General features: G+C 41.3%; 1 protein-coding gene across 1 annotated transcript in view; it reads left to right on the forward strand.

Moving 5' to 3' along the window:
• The window catches only part of SUGCT (succinyl-CoA:glutarate-CoA transferase), a 1,523,809-nt gene that overhangs the window by 23,161 nt on the left and 1,479,027 nt on the right, over positions 1-21,621 (forward strand). The gene's annotated exons all lie outside the window — the stretch shown is intronic.

The raw sequence follows: 21,621 nt of genomic DNA on the forward strand, positions 1-21,621 counted from the left end.
TTTCTGAGAAATTTTCAGTGATGTATACACCTAACAAAACATCTGCGTAGATGAGTCCGTCATACGTTTCACTGTCTGCCTTGCAATCAAGCAGCATTTCCTCAGCAAGCTTGCCAGAAATGGGGTCAAAACGTATAAGCTTTATGAAAGGGCAACAAGCTATACATACAAATTTAGAGATTATGAGGGAAAAGACAGTGAAGTAGAGCAGTGTTTCTTAACCTTTTTTTCAGTCAAGGCACCCTCCAAAATTATAGACAGTCTTGAGGCGCCCAATTCTAAAATGTAAATACTATTCTAATAGTTTTGCATAATACACAACATCAATACATGTAGGACACCCAACGTTAGAGGTGATTTATTCTTGCAAAGCAAATACACTTTTGCAAACTGGTACTTACTTGTATTCCAATGTTTCTCTTCTCCCTCGATTTTTCTCCATCCCTTAGCTGATGAGACCCCAAAGCTGATGGAGAGAGGCAAGGGAGAGTCAAACAAGAATGATATGCAGGCAAATGACATCCTCCTTATCAACTGATGATGCCATTGAGGAGGTTGGGAGCTAGAAGGTTGTAATGGTGTACCATGAAAACCTGTGGCTTTGTGTAACTAAAAGACAGGTTTTATCCACCCAACGGCTTGTATAAAATTTTTGATCAAATTTTAGGCATTTTGCCAAGGCACCCCTGAAGAAACCTTAAGGCACCCTGGTTGAAAAAGGCTGGTTTACACCAGTGTTTCTCAAACTTTTTCAGTCAAGGCACCCTTGAAAATTAGGCACTCTATTCTTGTAAATGTAAAATAAACTAATGGTTTTACATAATGCAGTGGCATCGCCACACGTAGGACACCTAAAATTAGAAAGGATTTATTTTTTACACCTTTGCACACTATTACTGACTAGTATTCCAGTATTTTTCCTCTCAATCACTTTCCCTCCCTTATTCAGCTAATGTGACCCCAGCGCAGACCAAGAAGGGCAAACAAGTACATCCTCAGGTTCTTAATGTCTTCATCAATTTATGACATCATCATTTATTAAAATCCCAATAGCTGGCTCACATGTTGGCCAAGGTTGTAATGCTACACAAGTTAAAACCTGTGGCTTTGTATAACAAAAAAGAGCCACCTGCCAGCATGGTGACAATCTTGGGCAATTTGAGGCAATTTTTTGAATTTTGCCAAGGCAACCCTGAAGAGCCCAGAAGACATCCCAGGGTGTCATGGCGCCCTGGTTGAAAAAGGCTGAAGTAGAGCACCCCAACTGCATAGACTACACTACATGGGGAGCAGTGGCAAGATAGTGTGGGACTTGGTCATGTTTGTTCAGCAAGGGGTACCATTTGTACGTGGACAAATTCTATACAAGCGTGCCACTTTTTAGACAGGTATTCAATCTTAAAAATTGGCTGCTGTGGCACCATGCAACCTAATCGTCGAGGCTTCCCCCAACGGCTTGTAAACACCCGATTTAGAAAGGGAGAGAAAGCCGGTTTGCCAATGAAGAACTTCTTGCACTAAAGTGGAAGCACCAAGCTTCCATTCATGCAGATAAGACCATCAAAATTTGCCCGGCATATTGTTTCGTTGAAAAGCCTCTCTGTGTCCACGACTATAATCCTAATATGGGAAGGATGGACCTCAACAACCAAATGATGAAGCCATACTTAGTTTCCCGCAGACTTAGACCCTGGTACAAAAAAGTTCCTATTTATTTATTTCAGCTGGATATATATATATATAATGCTTTTGTGATTTACAAAGCAACAGAAAGAAGTGGATCTTTCCTAAAATTTCAGGAAGCAATCATCACAGCCCTTTTGTATCCAGAAGGTGCTGTGGCCCAAATCCAGAGGCAGTGAGCCAAGTACATCAGAGGCATTTTCTTGATGTCCACCCTGGTACCCCAACCTAAAAGCCAACCCAAAAAAGATGTCCTGTCTGTAGTAGAAGCAGAATAAGACGAGACACAAATTTTTTTTCTGTCCCTCCTTGTCGTGGCCAACCTGGTTTTTGCATCAAGGACTGCTTCTCTCGCTGTCACAAACTAGTGGAGTATTCATATATTGTATAGCACGGCACAGTCCAGGGCACACGTTTCACACAAAAGGGTCTTGAAAGATGTTAGATAGTCAGGAAACGGTCTATTGCATTTTGAGAGTCCCTAAAATCAAAGGCTGGAAAGTTTACGGTTACAGATCTGAAAAATTACAAAAAGGTAGATAAAAAAAAAAAAGTAAAAAAAAAAAGTTGTTTTATTGAGTTCATGTTATTCCATTACTGTGTGTTATTGATAACTGTTGTTGTAAGAGGGTTCCCATGCGTGCCTGGTGTGGTCAGTGGGTGGATTGCTGCTATGCTTCGGCATATACTTTTTAAACTTTTTTTTTCTGACCTAGGTTTCTGTATCCACATCGATCAATGTGAATGGAGGAATCTGTTGTGGGGTGGTCTGGGGGCAGTGGCACCTAGGCTTTGGCATATACTTTTTTCAGGCTGAGATTTCTTCATCCACAGGCTGCACGAAAAGAAAAATTAACATTACATGTATGCCCAACATTAGAAGAGTGGCTGTATGTGTGGCAGAAGCTTCTAAGGTTGAGCATAAAATGCCAGGACAGTTCAAGCACCCCCCAAATGACCTCTTTGTAGAAAGTAGACACCCCAAAATATTTGCTAAGAGGCATGTTGAGTCCATGGAAGATTTTATTTTTTGACACAAGTTTTTGGAAAATGCCTACATTTTTTTACACAAATTTTTCACTTTAATGGGAGATTTCTTACACATGCCATGGGTATATGTGGAATTATTCTCCTGAGCATGGAGATACCACATCTGAGAGACTTTTGGCAGCCTAGCCACATACAGGCCCAATACCCACTGGCCACCTTCAGGCTTTTAAATCGTGTATTTCCTCATGTCACTTCCTCACTACCTATCATAGTTTCAGAGGCCCTGAAATGCCAGGATAGTACAAATACCCCTACAAATGACTCCTTTTTGGAAATTAGACAACCCGAAGAATTTAAGAGGAATGGTGAGTATTTTGCAGATCTCAATTTTTTTTTTTTTTTTGTCACAAGGTTTTGAAAAATGAAAAACCATAAAAGAAAAAAACACATTTTCGTTTTCTTTCTTCATTTTCCTAAAACCTGTGGCAACAAATGAGATCTGCAAAATACTCTCCATGCCACCTGTGGGAGTGGTCTCTGTACCCTGAGATCTTTTAAAATCCCTGTCAAAGGTGGTAAAAACTACATGTAGATATCCTGGCCTCCAGGTTCAACAGGTTCAAGATAAACAAATTTGTAGCCAAGGATCATTTAGCCTTTGTAGTAGATAATCTGGTGATTCCTTGGACTTTGTTAAGACTTGTTAACGCCTTCCCTCTGATGAAGATTCTTCCTCAACTGCTGCACAAGTTAGAGGAGATAAGGGTTTCAGTGATTTTCATTGTACCAAATTGGCCTAGAAAAAAACGTGATGCACAGATATACTCAGACTTCTGATGGACGAGTCTTAACCTCTTACAAATAAGCCAGACATTCTGGCCTAAGGCCCTCTTTTTCATCCATCTTCTCTCTCATTGTCTTTAATGGCATTATTGTTAAAATCAAGTCCTAAAGCATTGGGAAAATTCTGTCTGTGTTATTCCCACCTTACTCAGAGCAAGGAAGACTCACACAAGATTTACTATTGCACTTGGAAGGGGCTTACTTTGCCTGTTGCGAAGACTGACGATTGAACCCTAGGGAATACTTTGTCACTAGTATTTTGGCCTTTCTTTTGTCTGGTCTTGATCAGCGTCTGGCAGTGAGTGCCCTCACAGAAGTCTCTTGCAAGACTTTTCTTCAGAGAACTGCTCGTATAAATCCCTGATTCCACCTCCTGTGTCATCCTGGGATCTCAACCTGGTTCTCTCTGTCCTTTAGAATACACCCTTTTAAACTGATTAGAAACTGTGGAAGACCTCACATGTAAGGTTGCATTCGCTGTCTCCATTACATCTGTTTGGCATAGTTCTGAGTTGGCAGCTCTTTCTTGCAAAGAGCCTTTTCCTATTTTGCACACGGCTGAGGTCTTCTCTTCTTTTCACCACAGTGAGGACATTGTCTTCACTTTCCTCTGTCCTACTCCAGGATAATTGTCTTACACTACCTGCATATTGTCAGGGCTGTCAGGGTCTACTTGGCAGCCATGGCCTCTGTTTTTAATATTCCCTTGAAAGTCCCTCTTTACTGGATGGAGGTCCTCATAGAGGACATTCTGTTTCTTAATTCACCCTTTCCAGGTGGATCGGGTACTTTATTTCCAAAATCTAAGTCTTTCTAAATTCTTAAGAAATGGTTTCCTCTCTCAAAAGAGCTCATTCTACCAATGCCTTTATTGGCCTTTCGGCTGTTCAGCATCAAGCATCTATATCCCAGAATTGCAAGGCTGCCAACTGGTCCTCTGTTCACACATTCTCTAAATTTTACCAGGTGGATGTTTAGGCATCAGTGTATGCTAGATTCAAGTGCAAGGCACTTCAGGCTTTTTATCTTGGTGTTTTTGGGTTCTATAACTCTTTTGCGTTTTTTTTTCTAGTTCCGCAGAGTGTTGGTGTTGTGCATCCTCCCCAGCTGGCTTTAATCGTGTTTTCTGGCACTGCTTGAAGATACAGGAGGTCACCCGTACTCATGAGCTGACTGTCCTTCAGATTCCTTTGACTATTCTGGTCTGTCTCCTGGGACTTGTGGAGGAGCTAGCACCTCTTACAGTGCAGAGGACTTTCCTCTTTATCTCATTTTTTTGCCTTTAAATGCTATACTACTGCCCTGGAAAAAAACATGAGGCCCCTTCCTTGACATTCTGGAAAGGCTTGATTAATTAGGGTTTGCCGCTATATAAAGCCACTTACTTGAGCAGGGCTGTCCGAACAAATTTGAAAAAGTGTGGCATGGTTGGCTGTCTGCTACAACACTTGGTTGAGGGTTCCCTGCTGACATCTGATTAACATCTTTTTCCTTTTTGATCTTTTCTATTTGTTGATACTTTATTCACTCCCTGGACCAAAAGCCATGTGATATTTGTTTTCTAACCATGGGTACTCTGTTATTTTATGTAATAATGCTTCAGTGGAAGTGGAAGTGGCAGTGGAATCTGCCTTTACTGTATTTTGGGTGGGGAGGGGGAGGGGGAGGGGTGTACAGGTGGTTAGCAGATCTCAGTTGTACTTGTTGTATGGCATAGTTCGTTAACGCTGGTTGCCAGTGTGTTCTGTGCCTTGCACTTTGTGTACTTTTTGTTGTACTGTATATGTTGATGAGGTATCTGTAAAAACAGTAATTTTCCAAAAAAGAAACAAATACCCCTTGTATTTTTTGTGGGCCTGATGGCAGCTTGGTTTTGCAATGTTGTTTCTCACCCCTCAATTTATTGCTTGGGGACAATGCAGGTTCTATGAGTCCTGTACTGTATGATTAAGATAGTAGTAGGAATTTTGACGTGCCTGTAAATTCTCTAGCTAGGACAGTATGAAGCAAAGGTCCCCCCCCCCTTCCATGTCTCGATCACTTCTATTGCATACTTTGCAGGTAAGTTAGAATTCCTAATTTTTTGTTGCCTTTGATAAATGATACAAAATAGTTACAATATATTCTTTGCTTAAAACTATTTTAAGAAGGAAGGAAACTACACACCTTCACTCAATGCATGAAACAGTGGTGCAACTCGTTGCACCATCCGTGACACAGTAGGGGGGAAAGTGTGAGCTTTAGTGGAGGGGGTGGGGGGGAATGTTGTCAGTTTTAGTGGAGGGGAGGGGGGGGGGGGATTGCATCAAAAATGGTAGGGCTGCAGAAGACCTATATGGTGGTTCTATTGTGGTTCTATATGAATAAAGTGTCATATTCCAGTTCATTAGTACGTTTGTATGTAAAAATGCCCATTATATTGAAAAAGTGGTTGGCAGTCAAAATTACTTTTTATTTTTTTTTTATAATTCTTTATTTATATTACACATCATCAACATGTTACAATCTGAAAGCAATACAGCATGAACAGGGGTAGGTTTTTATAGATAAGAACTATATATTATATGCTATATCAGTGTCTGACTGATTACCAGACTGAAAAATACATCCACAGAGCTAATCATGCTAATAATAATATTAATAATAATAATAATATTATTATTATTATTATTATACAGGATTTACGCAGCGCTTTGCAATATAAAAGGGAGACAATTACAATAAAATACAAGAGGATTAAGAGACTATTCAACACCAATTGTACTGTACTTGAAATGTATATTTGTCTATGTCTATACATTGTGTTGTTGCAACAATACCATAAATAAAAATATACAATACAACAATTAATAACGCAGAGAGGGAGATCAACTTACCTTTAGGTGGCTTCAGAAATATCTTATATCAATATAATGGATTGTTTAGTTAGGTCTAAGAAGGGTACAGAAGGTCAACGGGATAAAAACAGGAATAAAAAGGTAAGGGTAACCAACTCCCCTGTGCCAGGGCCCCCCCAAGCACCTCATCTGAGGATGAAGTCCATGATCCAATTTTGTCAAGTGCACTATTTATTGTCAGCCCCCAAGAATCATCTGGGTCATTCAAATTACATCCAAAAGCTATGGTAATATGAACAAGATGTGGTGTCAGGTGACATTGTCTTTTGGTATATGGAGAACAGGTGAATTCCGTTCGTGGAAATCAAGTGTCACAAAATCTTTCTTTTTGATTATGCAGGGAAACTCTTAATTCTTTCATTTTATTATGGTAAACCATATATTAATTGTTCAGGGTGATGTTGATTTCCACAATGTTGGAACACAGGCCCGGGCTGCATTAAGCAGTTAAGTGAAGGACCATTTATTTTTGCTTCAGTGCCGGTTCATTTCACAGAGATCGCATATAATTCGGAGCGCACTGCTCCTAAAATTAGTATAAAAGAAAATGAACTACCCAAAAAGTGCCATCATCCAAATATAGAAAAAAAAAAGGTTGTGAAGAGTTGCAGGCTGAAGACAAAGCTGTCGGCCTACTCTGCACAAAAAAGGAGACTGGACTTTCTAAGGCACACCATGAGATGAATCACTGCTACTCACAACTTCAGTAAAAAGTATAATGTTTATTCAAAACAATTAAAAAATGAGGACAAAACAGACAATCCTCATTCATCACATATATGACACAAAACCAGAACAATAAAACATTCTAAAATTTATAAATAACCTAGAACATTTCTTGCCCAGATAATCTCAGAGGATCACTGGGAGAAATGTGTAGGTTATTTTTAACAAGATCACAATATCATAGTACATATATATATATTGCAGAATCCTATCTGATCTGTAGGTCTACGCGTTTCGCAACGTGCTTCTTCAGGACCAAATTTTAGTATCAGGGATTTCTTAAATATAAGCAAAACATCAGCTAGTGACATAATAATCAGATTAACATTATCACATTGTTGTCTATGTGTCGAGCAAGAGAACACACCTGTCTAAGGGTGTAGCCAGTGCCTCCCGGGTGGACATAGAAGGCGCGAAAACAAGGAAAAGTGTGTATGGGGGAAAGAGTAAATCAGCAAGTTGATCCTAAAATGTCTAGGGAAACAGGATATTTACTCAGACTACATTTAATGCATACACTATAGTATAATATATTAGGGCAGGTAAGGATTTGTTACCTTATTATTGGAGAGTGATAGTCAATCAAAAATAGTTTGTTTTTAATATTGGACTAGTAATTGCACCAAAGGATCAGTCAATCCCAGGGTGGAGATCCTAAGAAGGATCAAAGAATAGGTTATATAAATAAATGTATTTTCAAAAGGGGAATAGACCGCATAGATAGCAATAGCACTGGAAATCTCACGAATTACCTTAGATTATATAATTATCTTTAGGTAGCCAAAAGGAAGACTGATAGGGTGACCTCATTCCTTGTTTTAGCACCTTCTATGTCCTCCCGGGAGGCACTGGCTACACCCTTAGACAGGTGTGTTCTCTTGCTCGACACATAGACAACAATGTGATAATGTTAATCTGATTATTATGTCACTAACTGATGTTTTGCTTATATTTAAGAAATCCCTGATACTAAAATTTGGTCCTGAAGAAGCACATTGCAAAACGCGTAGACCTACAGATCAGATAGGATTCTGCAATATATATATATATATATATATATATATGTGTACTATGATATTGTGATCTTGTTAAAAATAACCTACACATTTCTCCCAGTGATCCTCTGAGATTATCTGGGCAAGAAATGTTCTAGGTTATTTATAAATTTTAGAATGTTTTATTGTTCTGGTTTTGTGTCATATATGTGATGAATGAGGATTGTCTGTTTTGTCCTCATTTTTTAATTGTTTTGAATAAACATATACTTTTTACTGAAGTTGTGAGTCGCAGTAATTCATCTCATGGTGTGCCTTAGAAAGTCCAGTCTCCTTTTTTGTGCAGAGTAGGCCGACAGCTTTGTCTTCAGCCTGCAAATCTTCACAACCTTTTTTCTTGCTCCAAAAATTACATGCAATGTCTGTGCGGTGCATATTCAGCCATACAGTTTGGCTGAATTCGCACCGCAATCGCACTGAAAAACGATTTTTTTGGTCCGCAGCAGAATCGGATCGCATGGTGGTTCACACTAGTGCGATCCGATTCTGTGAGAACTTTCAGATCGCACTGCAATATGCGATCTGATTTGGGGGTGTCGTTAACTTTGAATTGACACCTCCAGCGTATCGCATATGGCAGTGTGAACTGCCTGTTGCGTGGATGCGATGCAGGAACACCCTGTATATTCGCAGCGTTCCCACTTTGCATAAATGTGAACCGGCACTTAGGGACTTTGTTGCTATGCAAAAGATAAATAATGTGATTAGCCCCAAAATATATCTATACAAATTGCAGGGTGAGTCTGCAGACCTCTGTCCAAAATGGACTCAAGGCAGAGCAGCTCCAAAAGATGTGTAATAATGGTCTTTGCTCTGAGCACATATTCGAGACCGAAGGAAACGCTTTGTGCAGAAGAGTTGGTACCCTATACCACAAAACTATTCGTTTGTAACTCTGTTCATGAAATCTCAAATAGATGATGAATGTGCTGACATAATGGCCCTTTGAGCTTGTCTTTGTGTAAGTGTGACATGAAGTTTCCTTTCCTGGTTCCAAAAATATGGAGAAAGGTAATCTTCAGATGGCACAGCGAGAAGGGAATGAAGGTGCAGAGTATGTGTGGCATCTCTATGATATTACACTAATATGGTGAAACACGTAGAGGTGGGGTTACGTAGTCTTTGACGTTACATCTGGGTGACGGAGCTTCCGTCGGTTGGAACGCACGCTGAGTCTCCATGTGAAAAAAGGCAGCCATAACAAACTGTTGAAATCGCTGGATGCTGAAATCGCTGGTCCTCGGGCATAGGACCTTGTGAGTTTTATTTCAAACCTTGTATTTGCTGTGGAGTATGCTACGAGGAGTATTTTTTGCCCTTTTTTCCCTGAGTGTAACATCGGAACTCAGCTAATAAGGAGAGATGTGGAGCCTCAGGATGGGTCTTTGTACATGGTTCTACAGAATGTAAGCTGACACACACACAACATTTTGGGTCTTAAGGCCCGTACACACGTAGCGATTGTCGGCCGTAAATATTCGGCCGCCGAACGATCGGCCGATTGTCGGCTTGTTAGTATGATGCTTCCGACAACCGACTGCGACTTTTCGGCCAAACAGAATCGGGTGTGCAGGCTATAAAATTTTTGTTGGCCGTCACCAGAACGGCCGATTGTTCGCCAGTCAGTACTGAATTCGGCCGACTAACAGCAGATGAGCAAGACTGGGCATGCTCAGAGAAGAAAAAACACACGGAAAGTTAACCATCACATGGCATCACTTCTGCAGTCGGCTGTTGTTGGCCGACAAAATTCGTGTGCAGTCTTTAGCACTTTTCAATCGACAGGACAGCACCGGACAAAAGACGGCCGACATTCGGTACGTGTGTACGGGGCTTAAGTGTCTTTTGAGTGTCAGTGTGAAAAGAGGTGATGCGGATCACAAAGACACATGTTATAAAGCACTACTTATTGCATGACCAGAGCACAGTTTGGAGGGGTATATTCACTATCGATCACAGCATTGGACTTTTTATTTAGCAACGGACTGCTATATGAACACTGGATTTTCAATGGTGGACATTTGTTTTGCACAGATTTAATTTATTGTTGTTTTTAGTTTTGTGGTATGATGTATAGAATAATTTGGGATACCTAGTGCCCATATTTTTTTTACCATAATTTGCAAATTTGTGTTATCCACACGAGATTTTTTGATTTAGCAGCAAGGGTATCACACTGCACATAAGAATCTTTGGCACAGTGATCACTTTTTACAACATCTCTACGGTATGTTTCAGAAAGGGTGACGGGTTTGGTAGGTTGGTGACAACCCTGGTAAGGGTTTAGAAAATGCTGTAATTGTGTCTAAAAAGGTTGTGACTAGGTTTTTAATCCTAGCGTGATTGTACCATCCATTAGGAGTCATAAAAAGCAAGAATGTAAATTTACCTACTGTCATGAAACATTTTAGGTGTTTATTTTTCAAGCTTGCAGGGATGTCTGAGTGTCCCACTAATGAGCCATGATAGATGATAGATGCCCTTTTAGTGCCCACTAGCTACTAGGGGGAAGCCAACAAATGGGTTGGTGAGGGCGTTGGATATCTATTGTTCTATTGGTACCCATCTCCATCTTTTTCATAGTTGGGTATGTACACCATGTCAAAATCCAAGGTAAACGTAAAGCTCTGTAACAGTTATCGCTATCTGGAAGTCCAAATCCTTCACATTGGGTTCCCAATCCAATTTTTGTATAGCAAGCTGATGAAATTACCAGTCTACCCAAAGGCTTCCTCTGCATCTGTGGAAAGAAGTATCAGGTGGTTTCCTTCAACCCGACAGAATAGATAAGGTTTATTACCTTAGTTGTGTTATCTCGAGCCTCTGTTTGTGCTACAAATCCTACCTGGTCTCGGTGCACTATCTGGAGGATAAGTGGTTGGAGTCTACATGACAATATCTTTTATAGAAAAGCTTAAGATCAACATGGGGAAAGGCTATAGGTCCATAGCTGCTACACTGCCAGGATCCTTATCCATTTTTGGAATGAATGTTATATAATTTTTCATGCTGTCTACAGTGGGAATGCTGCCATTTGTAATTGAATGTAACAAAATAGATTGTGGCCTGGTACATCCAGTGTTTTGGTTCCATCTCTTCATTAATATCTCCATACAACCAATTTATTTGCCCTGGGACTTTTAAATGAGGCACAGCACATACGACCAATGAATAACCAATTTCCAACATTTGTTGTTTAATAAATGAATAAATATTGCATACAAAAAGAAGACAAAATTGTAACAAGCTGATTTGTAATGATACATATTCTTGCATTTTCATATATAATTAAATATAATTTTGACCATATACAATCCAACTGGCAATACATGCTAAAAACATAAATTGCATCCATAAACTTTCCGCATTTCTACTTTGTTCACTCTTCAGAAGTACATGCATGTATAGTATCTGGGAGATAAAACATCAGGCATGTAATATAATAGCATCTTGTAATAAATATAAATATATAGTACTTCCAACCTCAAAACCCGGCAGAGGGGCTCTGATACTTACAAATCAGCTAAGAATAAATATGACAATATTTCCAAATGACGATTGCCAGAGGAGACTTACTCGGGGACTGTTGAAGTGTGACTCAGCGGAACCCAAGGGGACAAACAGGAAGCAGATTTAACGTGGATGGGTAATCCATGATGGCACCCAAAATAGTTGCTATTAAAAGAAGTTTGAATATGCAATATAGTGATAAATGCCTGATAGGCAACAAAAATAATGTGCAATGCTGGCTGCAATATAACAGTGAATAGGGCTAACATATAGTGAGTGTGTGAAAGGTGCAGAAAGCTGAACCTAGTGTGGTATAAGGAAGGGAAAGACACCTAAGTCTCAAAATTCAGTCTACAGAAGGAGTGTGTCAGTAAAAAGAAATAGACCCACTAGTGCCCAGAGCTGAATATGAAGACTAAATATTTTCAGCCAAATCATAAATCGCAAAGAATTTTCATTTTAATATTAAATATTAAAGTAAAAATAAGTGATAAACAAAAATTAAGTGCAGCACTGGCTGCAATCTAGCAGCAATTAGAGAAAACACATATTGAGTTTATGAAAGGTACAAAAAACTGCACCTGGTGGTGTGCAAAAAGAAAGAAAAGAGCACCCAAGTCTCAGTCCAGTCCAAATATAAAGAAATATATAGGTGAAAAGAAGTAGATCACCAAGCACCCAAAATGAATCCAAAGACAAGGTATAGGCAGCCGAAACATAACCCACCATGAAACAAGAGCTAGGAGCCAAAATTTTTCTTCTTAGTATCCTAATGGAAAAAAACACTCCCATCTGCTTCCATTATTTATCGCCAGGGGTCAATCGCCAGTCCCTCCTAACACCATGTGTGTAATCAAGAAGGGAGAGCTTTCATTATGCTATTACATTAAAGCGGAGTTCCACCCAAAAATGAAACTCCGCTTATATGCTTCCCCCCCCGCCCCCGTGCCACATTTAGCACCTTTCAGGGGAGAACGGGGTTTTTGACAGGTACCCTTCCCCACTTTGGAAGACACCGCCGCAGCGCTGTCCCTTGGAAGTTCGGCCCCCCCTTTTTTTCTCCGCCACAGGGCCACTTACAAAGCGCAGCCGACATCGCGGGCTCCCTAGACAAGTAAGTTTTACTATTTAAAAGTCAGCATCTACAGTATTTGTAGCTGCTGACTTTTAATTTTTTAATGGGGGCTTTAAGTCTTAATGGGCGATAAACAACAAATATAAAATGAAGCAGCAATTGGTGGAAACGCATGGTGAAAAGGCACAGAAAGCTGCACCTGGTGGTGTGAAAAAAGAAAAAAAAACATCTACTTCCACTCTGCTTCCACTATTTATCCCCATGGGCCAATCGCCAGTCCCTCCCAACACCATGTGTTTGCAGTCAAAGAAGATTCAATGAAACGACTTTAGGAAAAAGTGAGAGAGAGCTTCCTCCAAGGATGTATAATAGCGAAGTGGGAGAGCATCTGGCCCAGGAGCTTTCCTTGTTTTAGATGAGGCTATAGCTCAGCTAAGTTCCTCCCCTGTAATTGGTTATTCCAAAGCATTCTCTGCTGATTGAGAAAGTAATGGGAGGTTAGATTTTTGGAGGTATGTTGACAGGATGGGGAGGTGGGGTTTAAGGGTTTAAGAGGTTATATAGCTGATGATAAAACTCACAGAACTCCTGTGCAATTCCCCTAGAGATGGTAACTTTAGTTTCAGTTGAGACAATGTGGGTGAAAAAGTTTTATTTTGATGGCCTCTGAGGGCTTTAGCTAGGAGAGACACTTGCCTGACGAGGGGTCCCTGTGTAGCTCTGAAACGTTGCTGTATGTTTACCATGTGACCATGAAATTAAAGCTTTAAACCCTTTTGAGGAATCCTTGGTATGCTGTTGACATTTCTTCACTTACAGTACCTTGCAAAAGTATTCACCCCCTTTACTTTTTACCTATTTTGTCACATTACAGCCTTAAGTTCAATGTTTTGTTAATATGAATTTTATGTGATGGATCAGAACACAATAGTCTAAGTTGGTGAAGTGAAATGAGAAAAATGTATACATAAAACAATTTTTTAGAAATAGAAAACAGAAAATTGGCATGTGCGTATGTATTCACCCCCTTTATTATGCAGCCCATAAAAAGCTCTGGTGCAACCAATTACCTTCACAAGTCACATCATTTGTGAAATTACGTCCACCTGTGTGCAATCTAAGTGTCACATGATCTATCATTACATATACACATCTTTTTTTGAAAGGCCCCAGAGGCTGCAACACCTAAGCAAGAGGCAACACTAACCAAACACTGCCATGAAGACCAAGGAACTCTCCAAACAGTAAGGGACAATGTTGTTGAGAAATACAAGTCAGGATTAGGTTATAAAAAAATATCCAAATCTTTAACCGCTTCCATACAGAGCATTTAGACCCCCTTCCTGCCCAGACCAATTTTCAGCTTTCAGCACTCTCACACTTTGAATGACAATTGCTCAGTCATGCTACACTGTAACCAAACAAAATTTTTATCATTTTTTTCACACAAATAGAGCTTTCTTTTGGTGGTATTTGATCACAACTGGGTTTTTTTTTTTTTCGTGATATAAGCAAAAAAAGAGCAAAAATTTTGCAAAAAAAACACTTTTTTTAGTTTCTATTATAAAATTTTGCAAAAAATTAATTTTTCTTCATACATTTGGGCCAAAATTTATACTGCTACATATCTCTGGTAAAATTAACCCAAATTAGTGTATATTATTTAGTCTGTGTGAAAGTTATTGAATCTAGAAGCTATGGTACCAATTACTGAAAATTGATCACACCAGATGTACTGATGGCCTATCTCCTTTCTTGAGGCCCTGAAATGTCAGGACAGTACAAATACCCCCCAAATGACCCCTTTTTGTAAAGTAGACAGTCCAAGGTATTTAGTAAGAGGCATGGTGAGTTTTTTGAAGTTATAATTTTTTCCCACAATTCTTGGGAAAATGAAGAAAACATTTTTTTTTCTTTTTTTTTCCCAAAACGTTGTCAATTTATAAGCTATTTCTAACACATAGCATGTACACAGCAAAAATGACACCCCAAAATTCATTCTGCTACTCCTTCTGAGTATGGTGATACCACATGTGTGAGACTTTTACACAGCCTGGCCACAAAAAGAGACTCCACGTCCAAGTAGCACCATAAGGCGTTTTAGGAGCATAAATACACATAAAACTTTCTTACTACCTATCACACTTTTCAAGGCCCTAGAGCACCAATACAATGGAAAAGTCCACAAAATGACCCCATTTTGGAAAGCAAACACTCCAACGTATATTCTATGAGGCATTATGGGTCCTTTGAACATGTCATTTTTTTCCACAAGTTTTTGGAAAATGTAAGAAAAAAATAAAAACTTTTTTTTTTTACACAAAGTTGTAAATTTATAGAATATTCCTAACACATAGCATGTACATAGCAAAAATGACACCCCAAAATACATTCTGCCACTCCTCCTGAGTATGGCAATACCACATGTGTGAGACTTTTTCACAGCCTAGCCATATAGAGGGGCCTAAACATCCAAGGAGCATCATCATGCATCCTAGCCACTTGCCTAGGCCTATTTTTGACATTTGGTGTTTACAAGCTAAAATCAGTTGTTTTTGCTAGAAAACTACTTAGAACCCCAAAACATTATATATTTTTTTTTTTAGCAGAGACCCTAGAGAATAAAATGGAGATTATTGCAATATTTTTTATCACACCGTATTTGCGCAGCGGTCTTCCAAACGCAATTTTTTTGGAAAAAAAACACTTTTTTTAAATTAAAAAATAAGAAACCAGTAAAGTTAGCCCAATTGTTTTCCATAATGTGAAAGATAATGTTACGCCGAGTAAATAGATACCCAACATGTCATGCTTCAAAATTGCGCACGCTCACAGAATGGTGACAAACTTTGGTACTTAAAAATCCCCATAGGCGACATTTTAAAAATTTCTACAGGTTGCTATCTTAGAGTTACAGAGGAGGTCTAGGGCTCAAATTATTGCTCTTGCTCTAACGATCGCGACGATACCTCACATGTGTAGTTTGAACACTGTTTACATATGTGGGCGGGGTTTCCGTATGAGTTCGCTTCTGCGCGCGAGCTCGCGGGGACAGGGCGCTTTAATTTTTTTTTTTTTTTTTTACTATTTATTTTATTATTATTTTTTATTTTTACACTGTTTTTTAAAAAAAAAAAAATTGATCATTTTTATTTCTATTACAAGAAATGTAAACATTACTTGTAATAGAAAAAGGCACGACAGGACCTCTTTTTTGTGAGATCTGGGGTCAAAAAGTCCTCAGATCTCACAAGTACACTAAAAGATAGAAAAAATTAAAAAAAAAAAAAAAAAAAAATTAAATAAAGTGAAAAAAAAAAAGGGACCTTTAAACTGGTTGCTAGGCAACGACGTTTGCCGTAGCTCCGGTCCTCCAAGACCATAGAGTCGAGTGAGGGCAAGCTTGCCCTCACTCGACATCCTGTCTGTGAGGATCTGGGACCGGATCCTTTTCCCCGCTGCCGGCGGGTCCAGTAAGCGGGGAAAAGGACCAGAATGCAGCGGGAGGGGGGGGGCACCTCTTCCGCCACCCCGGAAGGGTAATCCCGTGGCGGATCCGCCGCTGGGACCACCCTTATCGGAAAGCCAACCGTCCACCGTTTAAAAAAATACCAGGGTTATGGCAGCTATCTGCTGCCATAACACCGGTATTTAGGTTTAAACGGAGAACGTATATAAACCTTTTTGGACTTGGACATGGTGGCTGTATGAAGGGTGACAGGTACTCGGGTACTTTGCTGGGCAGGTGACAGGTACTCTGGTACTGATGAGCAAGTGGCAGGTACTCGAGTACTCCGATAGGCAGGTGACAGGTACTCGGGTACTCTTATGGGCAGGTGACAGGCAGGTGATAGGTACTGATGAGTAGTACTGATACTGATAGGTGATACTGATACTGTACTGATGATGGGTACAGATGATCAATACTGATACTAATAGGTGATAGGTACTGATGGGTACTGATGAGTACTGATGAGTAGTGATGGGTAATGATGAGCAGGTGGCAAGTACTCGGGTACTTCAGGTGTCAGGTACTCTGATGAGCAGGTGGAAGGTACTCGGGTACTCTGTTGGGTAGGTGACAGGTACTTGGGTACTCTGATGGGTAGGTGACAGGTACTCGGGTACTCCGATGACGGGTACTCGGGTACTCCGGTGACGGGTACTCAAAGTACCAGAGTACCTGTCATCAGAGTACCCGAGTACCTGTCATCAGAGTACCCGAGTACCTGTCATCAGAGTACCCGAGTACCTGTCATCAGAGTACCCGAGTACCTGTCATCAGAGTACCCGAGTACCTGTCATCAGCCCATCAGAGTACCCGAGTACCTGTCATCAGAGTACCCGAGTACCTGTCATCAGCCCATCAGAGTACCCGAGTACCTGTCATCAGCCCATCAGAGTACCTGTCATCAGAGTACCCGAGTACCTGTCATCAGAGTACCCGAGTACCTGTCATCAGAGTACCCGAGTACCTGTCATCAGAGTACCCGAGTACCTGTCATCAGAGTACCCGAGTACCTGTCATCAGAGTACCCAAGTACCTGTCATCAGCCCATCAGAGTACCCGAGTACCTGTCATCAGCCCATCAGAGTACCCGAGTACCTGTCATCAGAGTACCTGATGGGCTGGTGACAGGTACTCGGGTACTTTGATGGGCTAGTGACAGGTGCTCTTTATTGGGGGGGGGGCAATCAGTGTGTTTGGGGTGCATTGTACTTGGTAACTAGCTGTTACCACAATCTCCTCCTCACACAGGATCAGTGTGTGAGGAGGAGAACACGGTGACAGCTAGTTACCGTGTTCTCTGATGACATTTGTGACCGGCTGTGATTGGACACAGCCGGTCACGTGGTAAAGAGCCAATTTCATTGGCTCTTTACCTAGATCGGGGATGGGCTCTGTCCGAGGGACGAGCCTCGTCCCCGATCGCCGCGCTGCGCGCCCCCGGGGGCACGCATTAAGGAAGGAACGAGCGGCTCGCGCTGGAGCCGCTCATGTGATCGGCTGTGATTGACACAGCCGATCACGTGGTAAACAGCCAATTTCATTGGCTGTTTACCTTGATCGGGGTTGGGCTCAGTCCGAGGGACGAGCCTCACCCCCGATCGCCGCGCTGCGCGCCCCCGGGGGCGCGCAGTAGCGGGGAGATCCGGGCGCCGTCATATGACGTCCGCCCGGATCGAGAGAGGATTTGTGCCGACGTCATTTTACATGACGCGGTACGGAAGGGGTTAATGATCCCCAGGAGCACCATCAAATGGAAAGAACATGGCACAACAACAATCCTGCCAAGAGACTGCCGCCCACCTCATGGACCGGGCAAGGAGGGCATTAATCAGAGGTGCAGCACAGAGACCTAAGGTAACCCTGGATGGGCTACAGAGTTCCACAGCAGAGACTGGAGTATCTGTACATAGGACAACAATAAGGCATACACTCCATAGAGTTGGGCTTTATATCAGAGTGGCCAGAAGAATACCATTACTTTCAGCAAAAAACAAAAGGGCACATTTTGAGTTTGCGAAAAGGCATGTGGGAGACTCTCAAAATGTTTGGAGAAAGGTGCTCTGGTTGGATGAGACTAAAATTTGAACTTTTCGGCCATCAAAGAAAACGCTATGTCTGGCACAAATGCAACACATCACCCAAAGAACACCATGCCAGGACTGGGAAACTGGTCAGAGTTGAGGGAAAAATGGATGGTGCTAAATACAGGGATATTCTTGAGCAAAACCTGTACCACTCTGTGCGTGATTTGAGGCTAGGATGGAGGTTCACCTTCCAGCAGGACAGTGACCCCCAAACACACTGCTAAAGCAACACTAGAGTGGTTTAAGGGGAAACATGTAAATGTGTTGGAATGGCCTAGTCAAAGCCCAGATCTCAATCCAATAGAAAATTGGTGGTCAGACTTAAAGATTGCTGTTCACAAGCGCAAGCCATCCAACTTGAAGGAGCTGGAACAGTTTTGCAAGGAGGAATGGGCAACAATCCCAGTGGTAAGATGTGGCAAGCTCATAGAGGCTTATCCAAAGCGACTTGGAGCTGTGATTGGTGCAAAAGGTGGCTCTACAAAGTATTGACTTTAGGGGGGGGGGGGGGGCGAATAGTTATGCACATTGACTTTTTCTGTTATTTTGTCCTATTTGTTGTTTGCTTCACAATAAAAAAAAAAAACAAACAAAATAAAAATCTTCGAAGTTGTGGGCATGTTCTGTAAATTAAATGAAGCAAATCCTCAAATGATCCATGTTAATTCCAGGTTGTGAGGCAAAAAAAAAACACAAAAAAAAATGCCAAGGGGTAAATACTTTTGCAAGGCACTGTAGCTAGCTAGGAGAGAGTCTGGTTTGTTGCTGTGTTCATAAATGGAGCATATATAGCTTAACTGTTTTACATTTAACATTGTGATATAAAAGGGAGTTTAATCTTTCCTTAAGGACTTGTATATCTTGATGAACAACCGTAGCAAATTATTTTTTATGTATATACTCTAGATTTTGTATCTAGGTGTGGAGGGAAAAATGTTGTGTATTGCAGTCTTTTTAGTTCTAACTCCATCCTTTAGAAATGTACCCTTGAATACACTTTTGTGGCGCAGCCATCTAAGTGTATCTATTTAATGGTCAAAAAGTATACAAATAAAAGTTTGCACTCACTGGATATTAGAAAAATCAGGCAGGTCATACTCCTTTTTGAAAGGCCAGTGGCTTCAACAAGGGTCCAGGGGAATGGTTGACGCATTTCCTGAAAGAACTAATGTGCCAGACCAAGTCACCAATACTGGTATCAGTGGATGCTTTAACCGGTTGCCGACTGCTCACAGTATATTTACTGCGGCAGTCAGCCCCGGCCAGGCAGAGTGACGTAGGTCTACGTCGCTCGCCTGTCACTCCTTTTAGAGCCAATAGCGGGCGAGCGCGCGCCTGCCGAGGCGCGCGCCCGCCTCGGCTCGTTCACAAAGGAGTGTGGGCGTGTGACCGGCGGACCCGATGTCCGCCGGTCACACTACGATCGCCGGTACAGCGGGAGAAAGACAGAGCGGCTTATGTAAACAAGCCGCCTGTCATTCTCCCCTGTGTAAAAATGAATATCAGACGGTTCTACTATGTAGAACCGTTGATCTTTGTTTTTACACTAGGAGACCTGTCCCCCTACAGTTAGAATCACGCCCCTAGGACACACTTAACCCCTCCCTGTCCAATACAGTTAACCCCTTCCCTGCCAGTGTAATTTTTGCAGTAACAGTGCATATATATAGCACTGATTACTGCAGTAATGTCACTGGTACCCCCAAAAGTGTAAAAAATGTCAGTCAAGGGTCCGATCTGTCCGCCGCAATGTCGCAGTGCCGCAAAAAAAATTGCAGATCGCCGCCATTACTCGTTAAAAAAAAAAAACACCAAAAATGACAAAAATCTTTCCCTTTGTTAGTAAACGCGATAACTTTTGCGCAAACCAATCAAAATACGCTTTTTGCAATTTTTTTTTTTTTACCAAACATATGTAGTGTAAAACAATTTGGCCGAAAATGTTGAAAAATTTTGATTTTTACATTTTTTTGGGGGGAATTTCATATAAAAAAAAGTGAAAAATATTGTTATTTTGTTACAGGTGATCAAATACCACCAAAATAAAGCTCTGTTTGTGGGAAAAAAAGGACGTGAAATTCGTTTAGGTACAGCGTTGCACGACCGCACAATTGTCCATCAAAGTCACGCAGTAAAAAATCGCAAAAAACCCCCTGGTCAGGAAGGGGGTAAAATCTTCCGGGGCTTAAGTGGTTAATGAATGGCTCAGTTTGTAGGCAGGTGTTGGCAGGAAGTAGGAGATTAGCTTAAAGTCTGTACCAAGTGGGCTGCGGACAGAATAGGCTTTTAAACTTAAACCTGAGGCACTGAAAGCCGAGGGAGGCTGTCGCCTGGAAGTTCACCAGGCTGGAACGCAAGCCGACACTGGAGACAGGGACCGGAAGACATCGGAGCGCACTGATCAAACCAGGTTGGTTTAATGAAGGAGCGAGACTGCTCCGACACATGTTGCCGCTCCCCCTGTGATGTCACTGTGCTCTGACGTCTTCAGTCTCTAGTGTCTGCTTGCATTCCAGCCTGGTGGACTTTCATTCGACAGCCTCCTTTGGCTTTCAGTGCCTCAGGATCAAGTCTAAAAGCCTATTCTGTCTGTAGCAGGCGGATGTGGAACCTGTACAGCAAAAAGTAAGGAGGTGCTAATGAGTTAGGAAACAGTGGGAAAGTAAGGCGGGATAGATGTTAAGGCATAGAAAGATACTGTAGTATATCAGACATAGGCATTTTCACAAAAAGTAACAGAGAAAGTAGATCTCATAAGCGTTGTGAGAAAAACAATTACTTAATAACCTACTATGAGACCTAAGGAGTTTCTCTTAGAAGCTGTATGCAGTCGACACTGACCGCCTTGCTACAAGGAGGACTTTTTGATAGGGTCATTATGGGTCTGTGGGAGCCAATCATTTGAGTTCAACAGATCTCCGATGAGGGCCTGGGTAAGGAGGAAAGGAGGGACAAGCTATGCAGCTTGGGTTTAACGTTTGTTGTCTCAAATCAAAGTGGTGGATAGGGCCAAGCCCCTGAGTAGCACACCAGGCTGATTTAGGGAAACCAGATATCATCCAGGTAGTCTTTCAACAGAATAGTACAGTTAGTAAACTTTAACTGAGACCAAGTGGTAGGTTTTTGTGAAGATAATATACATAGCACATTCAAAAATGTGGAAGTGGTCTCAAAATTGTCCACCACACCCACTCCCTAGGTCTATGTGTATTGTTTGGGAGGGCTAGTCTGTAACTGACCCATGTCA

This window comes from Pelophylax lessonae (assembly GCF_965119305.1).
Source record: "Pelophylax lessonae genome assembly, chromosome: 5".
Classification (NCBI taxonomy): Eukaryota; Metazoa; Chordata; class Amphibia; order Anura; family Ranidae; genus Pelophylax; species Pelophylax lessonae.